Genomic DNA, 17,511 nt, shown 5'->3' with positions numbered 1-17,511 from the left:
ACTCCTTAGTGTAATATTCTCTAAACCTTTTAATTGTTAAACTGTATTCATACTGTACTCCTTAGTGTAATATTCTCTAAACCTTTTAATTGTTAAACTGTATTCATACTGTACTCAGTGTAATATTCTCTAAACCTTTTAATTGTTAAACTGTATTCATACTGTACTCCTTGGTGTAATATTCTCTAAACCTTTTAATTGTTAAACTGTATTCATACTGTACTCCTTAGTGTAATATTCTCTAAACCTTTTAATTGTTAAACTGTATTCATACTGCACTCCTTAGTGTAATATTCTCCTAAACCTTTTAATTGTTAAACTGTATTCATACTGTACTCCTTAGTGTAATATTCTCTAAACCTTTTAATTGTTAAACTGTATTCATACTGTACTCCTTAGTGTAATATTCTCTAAACCTTTTAATTGTTAAACTGTATTCATACTGTACTCCTTAGTGTAATATTCTCTAAACCTTTTAATTGTTAAACTGTATTCATACTGTACTCTTAGTGTAATATTCTCTAAACCTTTTAATTGTTAAACTGTATTCATACTGTACTCCTTAGTGTAATATTCTCTAAACCTTTTAATTGTTAAACTGTATTCATACTGTACTCCTTAGTGTAATATTCTCTAAACCTTTTAATTGTTAAACTGTATTCATACTGTACTCTTAAGGTAATATTTTCTAAACCTTTTAATTGTTAAACTGTATTCACACTGTACTCCTTGTTATAATATTCTCTAAACCTTTAAATTGTTAAACTGTATTCATACTGTCCTCCTTATTGCAATATCATCTGAACCTTTTATTTGTTAAACTGTATTCATACTGTACTCCTCAGTGTAATATTCTATGTTGTTCTTGTTTGACTTTTCGGCTTTTTCCCGGTAAAGGGTCGCCACAGCAGAACTAAGGTCCGCTAATGATTGGCAGTAGATTTTTATGAAACGCCGATGTGCCAGCTCGACGACCAACCTTCAACAAAGACACACCCATTTACGAATGCTACCCAACTGCGATGAGGACATGCAGACTGCACACAGACGGCACTTCCAAGCCACGCCGAGAATCAAAAGGGAGAATCTCTTGCTGTGAGGTAACAATGCTACCGACGTACCACCATGGCTACTCCTTAGTTTAATATTCTATAAACCTTTTAATAGTTAAACTGTTCTCATACTGTACTCCTTTGTGTAATATTCACTAAACCTTTTAATTGTTAAACTGTATTCACACTGTATTCCTTAGTGTAATATTATCTAAACCTTTTAAATGTTAAAAGGTTTAAATAATATTAAACCTTTTAAATGTTAAACTCTATTCACACTGTACTCCTTAGTGTAATATTCTCTGAACCTTTTAATTGATAAACTGCATTCATACTGTACTCATTGTAATATTCTCGAAAAATTTTAATTGTTAAAGTGTATTCATACTGTGCTCTTTATTGTAATATTCTCTAAACCTTTAAATTGTTAAACTGTATTCATACTGTAGTCATTGTAATATTCTCTAAACCATTTTAGTGTTAAACTGTATTCATACTGTCCTCCTTAGTGTAATATTTTCTAAACCTTTTAATTGTTAAACTATATTCACAGTGTATTCCTTAGTGTAATATTCTCTAAACCTTTTAATTGTTAAACTGTATTCACACTGTACTCCTCAGTGTGATATTCTCTAAACTTTTTAATTGTTAAACTGTATTCATACGGTACTCCTTAGTGTAATAGTCTCTAAACCTTTTAATTGTTAAACTGTATGCACACTGTACTCCTTATTGTAATATCCTATAAACCCTTTAATTGTTAAACTACATTCATACTGTACTCCTTAGTGTAATATTCTCTAAACCTTTTAATTGTTAAACTGTATTCATACTGTACTCCTTAGTGTAATATTCTCTTAAACTTTTAATTGTTAAACTGTATTCACACTGTACTCCATAGTGTAATATTCTCTAAACTTTTTAATTGTTAAACTCTATTCATACTGTACTCCTTAGTGTAATATTCTCTAAACATTTTATTCGTTAAACTGTATTCAAACTGTAGTCCTTACTGCAAAATTTTCTAAACCCTTTAATTGTTAAACTGTATTCATACTGCACTCTATAGTGTAATATTCCGTAAACCTGTTAATCGTTAAACTGTATTCATACTATACTCCTTTGTGTAATATTCAATAATCCTTTTAATTGTTACACTGTATTCATACTGTACTGCTTAGTGTAATATTCTCTAAACCTTTTAATTGTTAAACTGTATTCATATTGCTCTCTTTAGTGTAAAATTCTCTAAACCTTTTTATTGTTAAACTGTATTCATACTGCACTCCTTAGTGTAATAGTCTCTAAACCATTTAGTTTTTAAACTGTATTCATACTGTTCTCCTTAGTGCAATATTCTCTAAACCTTTTAAGTGTTAAACTACATTAATACTGTACTCCTTAGTGTAATATTCTCTAAAAATTTTAATTGTTAAACTGTGTTCATACTGTGCTCCTTAGTGTAATATTCTCTAAACCTGTTAAGTTTTAAACTGTAATCATACTGTCTTCCTTAGTGTAATATTTTCTAAATATTTTAATTGTTAAACTCCATTTACACTGTATTCCTTAGTGTAATATTCTCTAAACCTTTTAATTGTTAAACTGTATTCACACTGCACTCCTTAGTGCAATATTCTCTAAACCTTTTAAATGTTTAACTGTATTCAAACTGTACTCCTTAGTGTAATATTCTCTGAACCTTTTATTTGTTAATCTGTATTCATACTGTACTCCTTACTGCAAAATACTCTAAACCTTTTAATTGTTAAACTGTATTCATACTGTACTCAGTGTAATATTCTGTAAACCTGTTAATTGTTAAACTGTATTCATACTATACTCCATTGTGTAATATTCAATAAACCTTTTTTTTGTTAAACTGTTTTCATACTGTACTACTTGGTGTAATATTCTCTAAACCTTGTAATAGTTAGACTGTATTCATACTGTACTCAGTGCAATACTATCTAAACCTTTTAATTGTTAAACTGTATTCTCACTGTACTCCTTAGTGTAATATTCTCTAAACCTTTTAATTGTTAAACTGCATTCATTCTGTACTCCTTAGTGTAATATTCTCTAAACCTTTCAATTGTTAAACTGTATTCACACTGTACTCCTTGCTGTAATATTCTCTAAACCTTTAAATTGTTAAACTAAATTTATACTTTACTCCTTATTGTAATATTCTCTAAACCTTTCAATTGTTAAACTGTATTCATACTGTACTCCTCAGTGTAATATTCTATGTTTTTGTTTGTCTTTTCGGCTTTTTCCCGTAAAAAAAAGGTCGCCAGAGTGGAAATTCTGTCTGCTAATGATCGGCCGTAGGTTTTTATGAAACGCCGAGTTGCCAGCTTGACGCCCAACATTCAACAAAGACACGCCCATTTACGAACGCTACCCAACTGCGAGGCGGACATGCAGACTCTACACAGACGGCACTTCCAAGCCATACCGAGAATCGAACGGGAGAATCTCTTGCTGTGAGGTAACAATGCTACTGACGTACCACCGTGGCTACAACGCAGTGTAATATTCTATAAACCTTTTTATTGTTAAACTGTATTCATACTGTACTACTTGGTGTAATATTCTCTAAACCTTTTAATTGTTAAACTGTATTCTTACTCCTTGGTGTAATATTCTCTGAAGCTTTTAAATGTTAAACTGTATTCATACTGCACTCCTTGGTGTAATATTCTCTAAACCTTTTAATTGCTAAACTGAATTCATACTGTACGCCTTAGTGAAATATTCTCTAAATCTTTTAATTGTTAAACTGTATTCAAACTGTACTCCTTAGTGTAATACTCTCTAAACCTTTTTGATGATAAACTGTATTCATACTACACTCAGTGTAATATTCTGTAAACCATTTAATTGTTAAACTGTATTCATACTGTACTCCATAGTGTAATATTCTCTAAACCTTTTAATTGTTAAACTGCATTCATACTGTACTCCTTAGTGTAATATTCTCTAAACCTTTTAATTGTTAAACTGTATTCATACTGTACTCCTTAGTGTAATATTCTCTAAACCTTTTAATTGTTAAACTGTATTCATACTGTACTCCTTAGTGTAATATTCTCTAAACCTTTTAATTGTTAAACTGTATTCATACTGTACTCCTTAGTGTAATATTCTCTAAACCTTTTAATTGTTAAACTGTATTCATACTGTACACCTTAGTGTAATATTCTCTAAACCGTTTAAGTGTTAAACTGTATTCATACTGCACTCCTTAGTGTAATATTCTCTAAATTTCTAAAGCTTTTAATTGTTAAACTACATTCATGCTGCACTCCTTAGTGTAATATTCTCTAAACCTTATAGTTGTTAAACTGCATTCATACTGTACGCCTTAGTGCAATATTCTCTAAACCTTTTAATTGTTAAACTGTGTTCATACTGTACTCCTTAGTGTAATATTCTCTAAACCTTTTAATTGTTAAACTGTATTCATAATGTATTCCTTAGTGTAATATTCTATAACCTTTTAATTGTTAAACTGTATTCAAACTGTACTCCTTAATGTAATATTCTCTAAACCTTTTAATTGTTATACTGTATTCATACTGTACTCCTTAGTGTAATATTCTCTAAACCTTTTAATTGTTAAACTGTATTCATACTGCACTCCTTAGTGTATTTTAATTGTTAATCTGTATTCATGCTGTACTCTTTAGTGTAATATTCTCTAAACTGTTTAATTGTTAAACTGCATTCATACTGTACTCCTTAGTTTAATATTCTCTAAACCTTTTAATTGTTAAACTGCATTCATACTGTACTCCTTAGCGTAATATTCTCTAAAAATTTTAATTGTTAAACTGTATTCATACTGTGCTCTTTAGTGTAATATTCTCTAAACCTTTTAATTGTTAAACTGTATTTATACTGCACTCAGTGTAATATTCTCTAAACCATTTTAGTGTTAAACTGTATTCATACTGTCCTCCTAAGTGTAATATTTTTTAAACCTTTTAATTGTTAAACTCTATTCACACTGTATTCCTTTGTGTAATATTCTATAAACCTTTTAATTGTTGAACTGTATTCCCACTGTACTTCTTAGTGTAATATCCTCTAACTTTTTAATTGCTAAATTGTATTCATGCTGTACTCAGTGTAATATTCTCTAAACTTTTTAATTGCTAAATTGTATTCATGCTGTACTCAGTGTAATATTCTCTAAACCTTTTAATTGTTAAACAGTATGTATACTGTACTCCTTAGTGTAATATTCTCTAAACCTTTTAATAGTTTAACTGTATTCATACTTTACTCCTTAGTGTAATACTCTATAAACCTTCTAATTGTTAAAAAGTGATCATACTATACTCCTTAGTGTAATATTCTCTAAACCATTTAATTGTTAAACTGTATTCATACTGTACTCCTTAGTGTAATGTTCTCTAAACCTTTTAATTGTTAAACTGTATTCATACTGTACTCCTTAGTGTAATGTTCTCTAAACCTTTTAATTGTCAAACTGTATTCACACTGTACTCAGTGTAATATTCTCTAAGTTTTTTAAGTGTTAAACAGTATTCATACTGTACTCCTTAGGGTAATTTTCTCTAAACCTTTTACTTGTTAAACTGTATTCATACTGTACTCATTGTAATATTCTCTAGACCTTTTAATTGTTAAACTGTATTCACACTGTACTCCTTCATGTAATATTCTCTAAACCTTTTATTTTTAAACTGTATTCCTACTGTACTCCTTAGTGTAATATTCTCTGAATCTTTTAATTGTTAAACTGTATTCACACTGTACTCCTTCATGTAATATTCTCTAAACCTTTTATTTTTAAACTGTATTCCTACTGTACTCCTTAGTGTAATATTCTCTAAACCTTTTATTTGCTAAACTGCATTCATAAAGTACTCCTTAGCTTAATTTTCTCAAAATCTTTTAATTGTTAAAATGTATTCATACTGCACTCCTTAGAGTAATATTCTCTAAACCTTTTAATTGTTAAACTGTATTTGTACTGTACTCCTTGGTGTAATATTCTCTAAACCTTTTAATTGTTAAACTGTATTTGTACTGTACTCCTTGGTGTAATATTCTCTAAACCTTTTAATTGTTAAACTGTATTCTTACTCCTTGGTGAAGTATTCTCTAAACCTTGTAATTGTTATACTGTATTCATACTGCACTCCTTGGTTAAATATTCTCTAAACCTTTTAATTGTTAAACTGTATTCATACTGTATTCCTTAGTGTATTATGCTCTAAACCTTTTAAGTGCTAAACTGTATTCATACTGTACTCCTTAGTGTAATATTCTCTAAACCTTTTTATTGTTAAACTGTATTCATACTGCACTCTTTAGCGTAATATCCTCTAAACCTTTTAATTTTTTAACTGTATTCATATTGTACTCCTTAGTGTAATATTCTCTAAACCTTTTAAATGTTTAACTGTATTCATACTGCACTTCTTAGAGTAATATTCTATAAACATTTTAATTGTTAAACTGTATTCAAAGTGTACTCAGTGTAATATTCCTTAAACCATTTAATTGTTAAACTGTATTTATAACTGTACTCCTTAGTGTAATATTCTCTAAACCTTTTAATTGTTAAACTGTTCTTACTGTACTCCTTAGTGTAATATTCTCTAAACATTTTAATTGTTAAACTGTATTCATACTGTACTCCTTAGTTTAATCTTGTCTAAACCTTTTAATTTTAAACTGCATTCATTCTGTACTCCTTAGTGTAATATTCTCTAAACCTTTTAATTGTTAAACTGTATTCACACTGTACTCCTTGTTATAATATTCTCTAAACCTTTAAATTGTTAAACTGTATTCATACTGTCCTCCTTATTGTAATATCATCTGAACTTTTAATTGTTAAACTGTATTCATACTGTACTCCTCAGTGTAATATTCTATGTTGTTCTTGTTTGACTTTTCGGCTTTTTCCCGGTAAAGGGTCGCCACAGCAGAACTAAGGTCCGCTAATGATTGGCAGTAGATTTTTATGAAACGCCGAGGTGCCAGCTCGACGACCAACCTTCAACAAAGACATACCCATTTACAAATGCTACCCAACTGCGAGGAGGACATGCAGACTCCACACAAACGGCACTTCCAAGCCACGCCGAGAATCAAAAGGGAGAATCTCTTGCTGTGAGGTAACAATGCTACCTACGTACCACCGTGGCTACTCCTCAGTGTAATATTCTATAAACCTTTTAATAGTTAAACTGTACTCATACTGTACTCCTTAGTGTAATATTCTCTAAACCTTTTAATTGTTAAACTGTATTCACACTGTACTCCTTAGTGTAATATTATCTAAACCTTTTAAATGTTAAACTCTATTCACACTGTACTCCTTAGTGTAATATTCTCTGAACCTTTTAATTGTTAAACTGCATTCATACTGTACTCCTTATTGTAATATTCTCGAAAAATTTTAATTGTTAAACTGTATTCATACTGTGCTCCTTAGTGTAATATTCTCTAAACCTTTTAATTGTTAAACTGTATTCATACTGTACTCAGTGTAATATTCTCTAAACCTTTTAAGTGTTAAACTGTATTCATACTGTCCTCCTTAGTGTAATATTTTCTAAACCTTTTAATTGTTAAACTATATTCACACTGTATTCCTTAGTGTAATATTCTCCAAACCTTTTAATTGTTAAACTGTATTCATACTGTACTCCTTAGTGTAATATTCTCTAAACTTTTTAATTGTTAAACTGTATTCATACGGTACTCCTTAGTGTAATATTCTCTAAACCTTTTAATTGTTAAACTGTATTCACACTGTACTCCTTATTGTAATATCCTATAAACCTTTTAATTGTTAAACTAAATTCATACTGTACTCCATAGTGTAATATTCTCTAAACTTTTTAATTGTTAAACTGTATTCATACTATACTCCTTAGAGTAATATTCTCTTAAACTTTTAATTGTTAAACTGTATTCATACTGTACTCCATAGTGTAATATTCTCTAAACTTTTTAATTGTTAAACTGTATTCATACGGTACTTCTTAGTGTAATATTCTCTAAACCTTTTAATTGTTAAACTCTATTCATACTGTACTCCTTAGTGTAATATTCTCTAAACATTTTATACGTTAAACTGTATTCAAACTGTACTCCTTACTGCAAAGTTTTCTAAACCTTTTAATTGTTAAACTGTATTCATACTGCACTCCTTAGTGTAATATTCCATAAACCTGTTAATCGTTAAACTGTATTCATACTATTCTCCTTTGCGTAATATTCAATAAACCTTTTAATTGTTAAACTGTATTCATACTGTACTACTTAGTGTAATATTCTCTAAACCTTTTAATTGTTAAATTGTATTCTTACTGCTTGGTGTAATATTCTCTAAACCTTTTAATTGTTAAACTGTATTCATACTGCACTCCTTAGTATAAAATTCTCTAAACCTTTTTATTGTTAAACTGTATTCATACTGCACTCCTTAGTGTAATATTCTCTAAACCATTTAATTGTTAAACTGTATTCATACTGTTCTCCTTAGTGCAATATTCTCTAAACCTTTTAAGTGTTAAACTACATTAATATTGTACTCCTTAGTGTAATATTTTCTAAAAATTTTAATTGTTAAACTGTATTCATACTGTGCTCTTTAGCGTAATATTCTCTAAACCTGTTAAGTGTTAAACTGTAATCATACTGTCCTCCTTAGTGTAATATTTTCTAAAAATTTTAATTGTTAAACTCTATTTACACTGTATTCCTTAGTGTAATATTCTCTAAACCTTTTAATTGTTAAACTGTATTCACACTGCACTCCTTAGTGCAATATTCTCTAAACCTTTTAAATGTTAAACTGTATTCAAACTGTACTCCTTAGTGTAATATTCTTTGAACCTTTTAATTGTTATGTACTCCTTTGTGTAGTATTCTCTAAACGTTTTAACTGTTAAACTGTATTCAAACTGTACTCCTTAGTGTAATATTCTCTGAACCTTTTAATTGTTAAAATGTATTCATACTGTTTATACTCCTTAGTGTAATATTCTCTAAACATTTTAACTGTTAAACTCTATTCATACTGTACTCCTTAGTGTAATATTCTCTAAACCTTTTATTTGTTAATCTGTATTGATACTGTACGCCTTACTGCAAAATTCTCTAAACCTTTTAATTGTTAAACTGTATTCATACTGTACTCCTTAGTGTAATATTCTGTAATCCTGTTAATTGTTAAACTGTATTCATACTATACTCCATTGTGTAATATTCAATAAACCTTTTTTTTGTTAAACTGTATTCATACTGTACTACTTGGTGTAATATTCTCTAAACCTTTTAATTGTTAAACTGTATTCTTACTCCTTGGTGTAATATTCTCTAAAGCTTTTAATTGTTAAACTGTATTCATACTGCACTCCTTGGTGTAATATTCTCTAAACCTTTTAATTGCTAAACTGTATTCATACTGTACACCTTAGTGTAATATTCTCTAAATCTTTTAATTGTTAAACTGTATTCAAACTGTACTCCTTAGTGTAATATCCTCTAAACCTTTTTGATGTTAAACTGTATTCATACTGTATGTACTCCTTTGTGTAGTATTCTCTAAACGTTTGAACTGTTAAGCTCTATTCATACTGTATTCCTTAGTGTATTATGCTCTAAACCTTTTAAGTGCTAAACTGTATTCATACTGTACTCCTTAGTGTAATATTCTCTAAATCTTTTAATTGTTAAACTGTATTGAAACTGTACTCCTTAGTGTAATATTCTCTAAACCTTTTTATTGTTAAACTGTATTCATACTGCACTTTTTAGTGTAATATCCTCTAAACCGTTTAATTTTTTAACTGTATTCATACTGTACTCCTTAGTGTAATATTCTCTAAACCTTTTAATTGTTAAACTGTATTCACACTGTACTCCTTAGTGTAATATCCTCTAAACCTTATAATTGTTAAACTACATTCATACTGTACTCCTTAGTGTAATATTCTCTAAACCTTTTCGTTGTTAAACTACATTTATATTGTACTCCGTAGCTTATATAGGCGTGTCCAACCTGCGGCCCATGGGCAGCATGCGGCCCTCAGAGCTCTTCCATACGGCCCTCAACCTCTAACTGCAACATCGATGTACGCATGCTCCAAAACACTTTTTTTGTTTTGTGGTTTTTGCTCCCGTGACCTGTAACGCTAATGTCGGTGTGCGAATGCTCCAAAGCACCCTTCTAGTTTTGTTTTTGAGCCAAAAGAGGGTCAGTGTGTTTACGCCATTATTTTGCACTGAGCAATCAGTGTGTGTGAATGTGTGTGTGAGAATGTGTGTGTGTGTGTGTGTGTGTGTTTGTGTATGTGTGTGTGTGTGTGTGTGTGTTTCTCTGTGTGTGTGTGTGTGTGTGTGTGTGTGTGTGTGTGTGTGTGTGTGTGTGTGTGTGTGTGTGTGTGTGTGTGTGTTCTCACTGAAGAGGGACTCATGTATGGATTTGCCGCTGTTGCCTTTGAAAGGGACAGGAATTACCTGTGTTAATAGGTAAGTACAGAGTGAGTGCATGCATGAAAGCAGAATTGTGTGCGTGAAAGTAGAAGAGTGTGTGTTTGTGTATGTGTGTATATGTGTGCATGACCAAGAGATACGCATGCACAAAGAGGCTAACAATGATCAGTCTACTACTGAACACAAACAAGTTAGCTCACAAATATATCATATATTAAGAGTACACTTTCATTAAATTGCGGCTTTCCTGACAGGGAGAGTGTTGTATTGAACATGAACTCATACCTCTTAACTGTATGGATTTTCAAAGAATGTCTGGATTTTTGCCTCATCTTCCAATTTGTGTCTTTTGCTTAGGAAATAAAAGTAATCATCCAAGGTAATGCAGTTCCAGGGAGTAAGAATGAGACAACAGCCTAGGGTTAATGGGTCAGTAGTGGATTGACTAATGTGGGATTGTAGCTTATAAAGTTTGTTTTTTCAGACAAACAAAAAAGCACCCAGTACTGTTTTTTTCATTGGTGGGTTCTAAGCAGTGGTAGATTGGATAACAGTAAGCATATCTTTGGCGGATCATCAATACTGGCAAATCAAGTGGGCACAATGTCATTTTTTAAATGTTGGGGGTTTTAGTGTGTATGTGTGTGCTTATGTGTTGGGAGTGCTGCAACAGTAGATTATTAAAGACAGAGACTTACGGACTGTGGAGAATGTTTCTTTGTTTCAAAACCTGATACTTGGGTACGCATGCCAAAGTAGATTTTTTAAGACATAGCTTCTTGCCATTTACAGTGGATGGATATTTACATTTAATGGACAATGTATTAGCGCATGCCTGTGGGGTTCTGAAGGATGCCAAGTCTACCACTGCCAATGTCTTGTAATGTGACCTGGAAATGGATACTAGGATGTTACTGAAAAAATATAGTAAGTGGGCTTAGAAATATAGTTTAATTAAACAAAGTGTACTTTCAGTTTACAGGCCATAATTTAATTTATTTCAGGTAGTCCAGATACTGGTAGATTGTATACCATTAGACTTAATTAGGGAGAGCTGTCATTCTGGGGAAACAAGCAACCCTAGTTTCAGTGAAAGCTCTGTGGTTGCTTGCAGGTAGGAAGTTGCAGGATGTTGATGCAATGTGTTTTATTTATTATTTTTAATGCATTTGTCATTTCAAAGCATGGTTTTCTTTGATGCAAAAGAAGGCAGGACTGAATGAGCCATATAATGTTTAACTGACAATAATGGGATAGAAAGATTATAAGTGATGTATAATTGCAGCTACAGTTGTTTCAATGGTGTCTGTGATGCATAACTATTTTTGGGCCTGTGTCCCATTTTTATTTTTTGTTTTGTCCAGATTTCTTGCTCTAAGGTTGAGAGGTATGGTTCCATACTAAATCAGAAGTTGTATTTACCTTGGCAATACTTTTCGGCATAATTATGAAAAACAGAGCCTTTTTAATATCTCTGCTTATTTCCAATATAAACTGCCATGTAACCTTGCAAATAAACTTTGTATTAAGCTACTTTACTTCTTTTGGAATTGACAGGTATGATTCATCTGCTCGGAGATAAGCATAGAGTGCTAATGTGACTGATTTCTTGCAGCAGTCTGTGGTTTACATACTCACAATAACGTTTCTGTGTTTCTGGGTGTGTAATCAATTTAACAGTTTTAAAGATATTTTCCAAAAATAAATAAATATATAATAAATAAATAATCCTATCTACACTTTGAGCTATTGACAAAGTCTGGGAATTTGTTTTTTTCAACAGCAAAGGTCAGCATTACAGCTCAGTAAACTGTCGGTCTGTGAGTAACTTCTGCACAAATTAAAATGTCTGAATGTCAAATTGCTTTAGATTGGAGGGAGGTTTATTTTTATTTATTTTATTTTACATTTGTTTACCAGGAAAGTCCGACTAGACACAGGTCCATTTTCAGCTGAGGCCTGGGGAGAAAAGCTCCAAAAATAACACAAAACAATATAATACAATACATGAGAGAGAAAGACAGCAAATTATGGATGTAGTACTCATACAATATGGCAGAGATTACATCTCGTAACAGTGAGAATCAATGAGGTGCAGAATAAACTTAAAAACATTTTTTTTTTACAGTTATAATTACAGCAAGGCAAATATCAATGAGTAAAGATTTTAGGAGAAAGCTGTTTGTACATAGCTGAAGCTCTGAAACAATCTTTTGGTATGGATTAACTTGGGGATATGTTTACACCAGTATGTAGCATTATAGTTTATGGTTTTCTTATTGATTTACTTTTTGCCGAGCAGTTGTTTGTTGATTTATTGATGGTCCTTTTGGTGGTGGGAAATTACATGGATGAATCCATCTCTATGATTTTTTTTCAGATATTTTGACTTCCAGATAATTTCATTCAGTGAGTGGGTGTCATGTGATTACTGAGGTTGCTTATTTTACAAGTAGGGGCTTTTTTGTGTGTGTGTGTGTGTGTGTGTGTGTGTGAGAGAGAGAGAGAGAGAGATTTAATATGTATACAACAACAACTGAATATAATTTTGCAAATGGAATTCTTAGTTAAACATGGCCCTCTTCTTGGGCAACTAGACTTGAGTAACCAATATTAGATCTTAGCCATCCAGCTAGGAAAGGTTAGTATGTGGATTTTCCATCTGTTTTGATGAAGGCTATGCTACTTACCCAAGGACTACATTTATGGCTATCCATCCAGCCATCGTGTTGCTGAACTACATTGTTTGATAATGAGAGGAGCTTTTTACAGAAGTTGAATGTTTTTATGTCAAGAACCTGTCCATAAAATGTGGCTTGTTTATGTTGCAGTGAAGGCTGTGGTCTTTGTAGTGAGCGTTTTAAGTATAACCAGTATTTCTGAGGTGGAGGAAGTCTCTTAAGGCAGGATCTTTCTTAGCTTGGAAAGCAAGCCAATGATAAAATGTATAGGGGCCAGTGAGAGACAGAGGAAAGCAAGAAGCTTTTGTCTGTTTGGATAACTAAGTGAACTTAGTCCTTTGAACTTTTTTGTCAGAAATGGTTGTAGTCTTTCTTTTGGCAGGGTGTTTTGCTGAGGCACATACCAAAAGGGGCATTGCACTCAATAATGGCTCTTGTAAAGGAAGAATACAGGGATGTTATGACCTCCTTGTCCCTGGATGAGATACCCTTACTAATGAAGTGGGCCATGTAAAAAGCTTTCCTTACAATGGAGACAACGTGGTGGTCAAAAGTCAGGTTTCCATCAACCTGGGTGCCCTTAGTACCATACAACTTATTGCGTGCTTCCAACATTGTTATTAATGTGATAATTTGTGGGGACATCACTCTCCTCAAAGGGGATGATGATGCATTTTTGGGCATTTAGCTTGAGGCTATATTTCTGGCACCAGTCATTTGTTTGGGTAAGACCCTCGTAGCTTATTCAGAATTGTTTTATTAAGTCATTAATGTGAATTATTTACTTTATTGCAAATTTGTTGAGTTATTTTTGTGGATTATAGTATTGTAGGACTGCTGATGTTGACATTTTATGTAGTTGGACTGCTGGAATGGTTTTCCCAGTGAGAAATGCTACTGCTGTAGGGAATATGTTTATTTGTAAAAAAAATAAATAAATAAAAAAAATATTTTATACATATATTAGATAGATAGATATAGATATATTAACTAAGATGTTAGAGTTAACTGTTATATTAGATAATTAGAATTAGAATGAGAATTAGAGTTTTAAGGCAAATATTAGGCATTTATTACATTTATTCATTGTTCAAATGCACCTACAGTACAGCCAGGAGGTCAACTGTGGTCTTCCGGAGCAATGAAAGAGTTAACTATATGATATATTTTATATGCGGCCCCAAGACCATTTCTGTTCACTCAATGTGGCCCCAGCAAGCCAAAAGGTTGGACATCCCAAACCTTTTAATTATTAAACTGTATTCTTACTCCTTGCTGTAATATTCTCTAAAGCTTTTAATTGTTAAACTGCATTCATACTGTACTCCTTGGTGTAATATTCTCTAAACCTTATATTTGTTAAACTGTATTCATACTGTACTCCTTAGTGTAATATTCTCTAAATCTTTTAATTGTTAAACTGTATTCAAACTGTACTCCTTAGTGTAAAATTCTCTAAACCTTTTTATTGTTAAACTGTATTCATACTGCACTCCTTAGTGTAACATTCTCTAAACCTTTTAAGTGTTAAACTACATTAATACTGTACTCCTTAGTGTAATATTCTCTAAACCTTTTAGTTGTTAAACTGTATTAATACTGTACTCCTTAGTGTTATATTATCTGAACGTTTTAATTGCTAAACTGTATTCATACTGTACTCCTTAGTGTAATATTCTCTAAACCTTTTAATTGTTAAACTGTATTCATACTGTACTCCTTAGTTTAAGTTTCTCGAAACCTTTTAATTGTTAAACTGCATTCATTCTGTACACCTTAGTGTAATGTTCTCTAAACCTTTTAATTGTTAAACTGTATTCACACTGTACTCAATGTAATATTATCTAAACCTTTTAATTGTTAAACTGTATTCACACCATACTCCTTAGTGTAATATTCTCTAAACCTTTTAATTGTTTAACTGTATTCACACTGTACTCCTTAGTGTAATATTCTCTAAACCTTTTATTTGTTAAACTGTATTAATACTGTACTCCTTAGTGTAATATTCTCTCAACCTTTTAATTGTTAAACTGTATTCATACTGTACTCAGTGTAATATTCTCTAAACATTTTAATTGTTAAACTGTATTCATACTGTACTCCTTAGTGTAATATTCTCTAAACCTTTTATTTGCTAAACTGTATTCATACTGTACTCCTCAGCTTAATTTTCTCTAAACCTTTTAATTGTTAAAATGTATTCATACTATACTCCTTAGTGTAATATTCCCCAAACCTTTTAATTGTTAAACTGTATTGATACTGTACTACTTAGTGTAATATTCTCTAAACCTTTTAATTGTTAAACTATATTCATACTGTACTCCTTGGTGTAATATTCTCTAAACCTTTTAATTGTTAAACTGTATTCATTCTGCACTCATTGGTGTAATATTCTCTAAACCTTTTAATTGTTAAACTGTATTCATACTGTATTCCTTAGTGTATTATGCTCTAAACCTTTTAAGTGCTAAACTGTATTCATACTGTACTCCTTAGTGTAATATTCTCTAAACCTTTTAATTGTTAAACTGTATTCATAATGTACCCTTTACTGTAATATTCTCTAAATCTTTTAATTGTTAAACTGTATTGAAACTGTACTCCTTAGTCTAATATTCTCTAAACCTTTTTATTGTTAAACTGTATTCATACTGCACTCTTTAGTGTAATATCCTCTAAACCTTTTAATTTTTTAACTGTATTCATATTGTACTCCTTAGTGTAATATTCTCTAAACCTTTTAAATGTTTAACTGTATTCATACTGCACTTCTTAGAGTAATATTCTATAAACATTTTAATTGTTAAACTGTATTCAAAGTGTACTCAGTGTACTATTCTATAAACCATTTAATTGTTAAAATGTATTCATGCTGTACTCCTTAGTGTAATATTCTCTAAACCTTTTAATTGTTAAACTGTATTCATACTGCACTCCTTAGTGTAATATTCTCTAAACCTTGTAATAGTTAAACTGTATTCATACTGTACTCAGTGCAATATTATCTAAACCTTTTAATTGTTAAACTGTATTCTCACTGTACTCCTTAGTGTAATATTCTCTAAACCTTTTAATTGTTAAACTGTATTCATACTGTACTCCTTAGTGTAATATTGTCTAAACCTTTTAATTGTTAAACTGCATTCATTCTGTACTCCTTAGTGTAATATTCTCTAAACCTATTAATTGTTAAACTGTATTCACACTGTACTCCTTGTTGTAATATTCTCTAAACCTTTAAATTGTTAAACTGTATTCTTACTGTACTGCTTATTGTAATATTCTCTAAACCTTTTAATTGTTAAACTGTATTCATACTGTACTCCTCAGTGTAATATCCTATGTTATTATTTGTCTTTTCGGCTTTTCCTGGTAAAGTGGTAGCCACAGCGGTACTCCGGTCTGCTAATGATTGACAGCAGATTTTTATGAAACGCCGAGGTGCAAGCTCGATGCCCAAACTTCAACTAAGACATGCCCATTTACGAACGCTACCTAACTGCAAGGCGGACATGCAGACTCCACACAGACGGCACTTCCAAGCCACGCCGAGAATCGAACGGGAGAATCTCTTGCTGTGAGGTAACAATGCTACTGACGTACCACCGTGGCTACTCCTCAGTGTAATATTCTATAAACCTTTTAATAAACTGTATTCATACTGTACTCCTTAGTGTAATATTCTCTAAACCTTTTAATTGTTAAACTGTATTCACACTGTACTCTTTAGTGCAATATTCTCTGAACCTTTTAATTGTTAAACTGCATTTATACTGTACTCCTTAGTGTAATATTCTCTAAAAATTTTAATTGTTAAACTCTATTCATACTGTGCTCTTTAGTGTAATATTCTCTAAACCTTTTAATAAACTGTATTCATACTGTACTCCTTAGTGTAATATTCTCTAAACCTTTTAATTGTTTAACTGTATTCACACTGTACTCCTTAGTGTAATATTCTCTGAACCTTTTAATTGTTAAACTGCATTTATACTGTACTCCTTAGTGTAATATTCCCTAAAAATTTAATTGTTAAACTGTATTCATACTGTGCTCTTTAGTGTAATATTCCCTAAACCTTTTAATTGTTAAACTGTATTCATACTGTACTCAGTGTAATATTCTCTAAACCTTTTAATTGTTAAACTGTATTCACACTGCACTCCTTAGTGTAATATTCTCTAAACCTTTTAAATGTTAAACTGTATTCACACTGTACTCCTTAGTGTAATATTCTCTGAACCTTTTAATTGTTAAACTGTATTCATACTGTACTCCTT

Source organism: Protopterus annectens, chromosome 6.part0 (assembly GCF_019279795.1).
Source record: "Protopterus annectens isolate FY-2018-M chromosome 6.part0, PAN1.0, whole genome shotgun sequence".
NCBI classification, from domain to species: Eukaryota; Metazoa; Chordata; order Ceratodontiformes; family Protopteridae; genus Protopterus; species Protopterus annectens.
Note: the sequence above shows the minus strand (reverse complement) of the source record.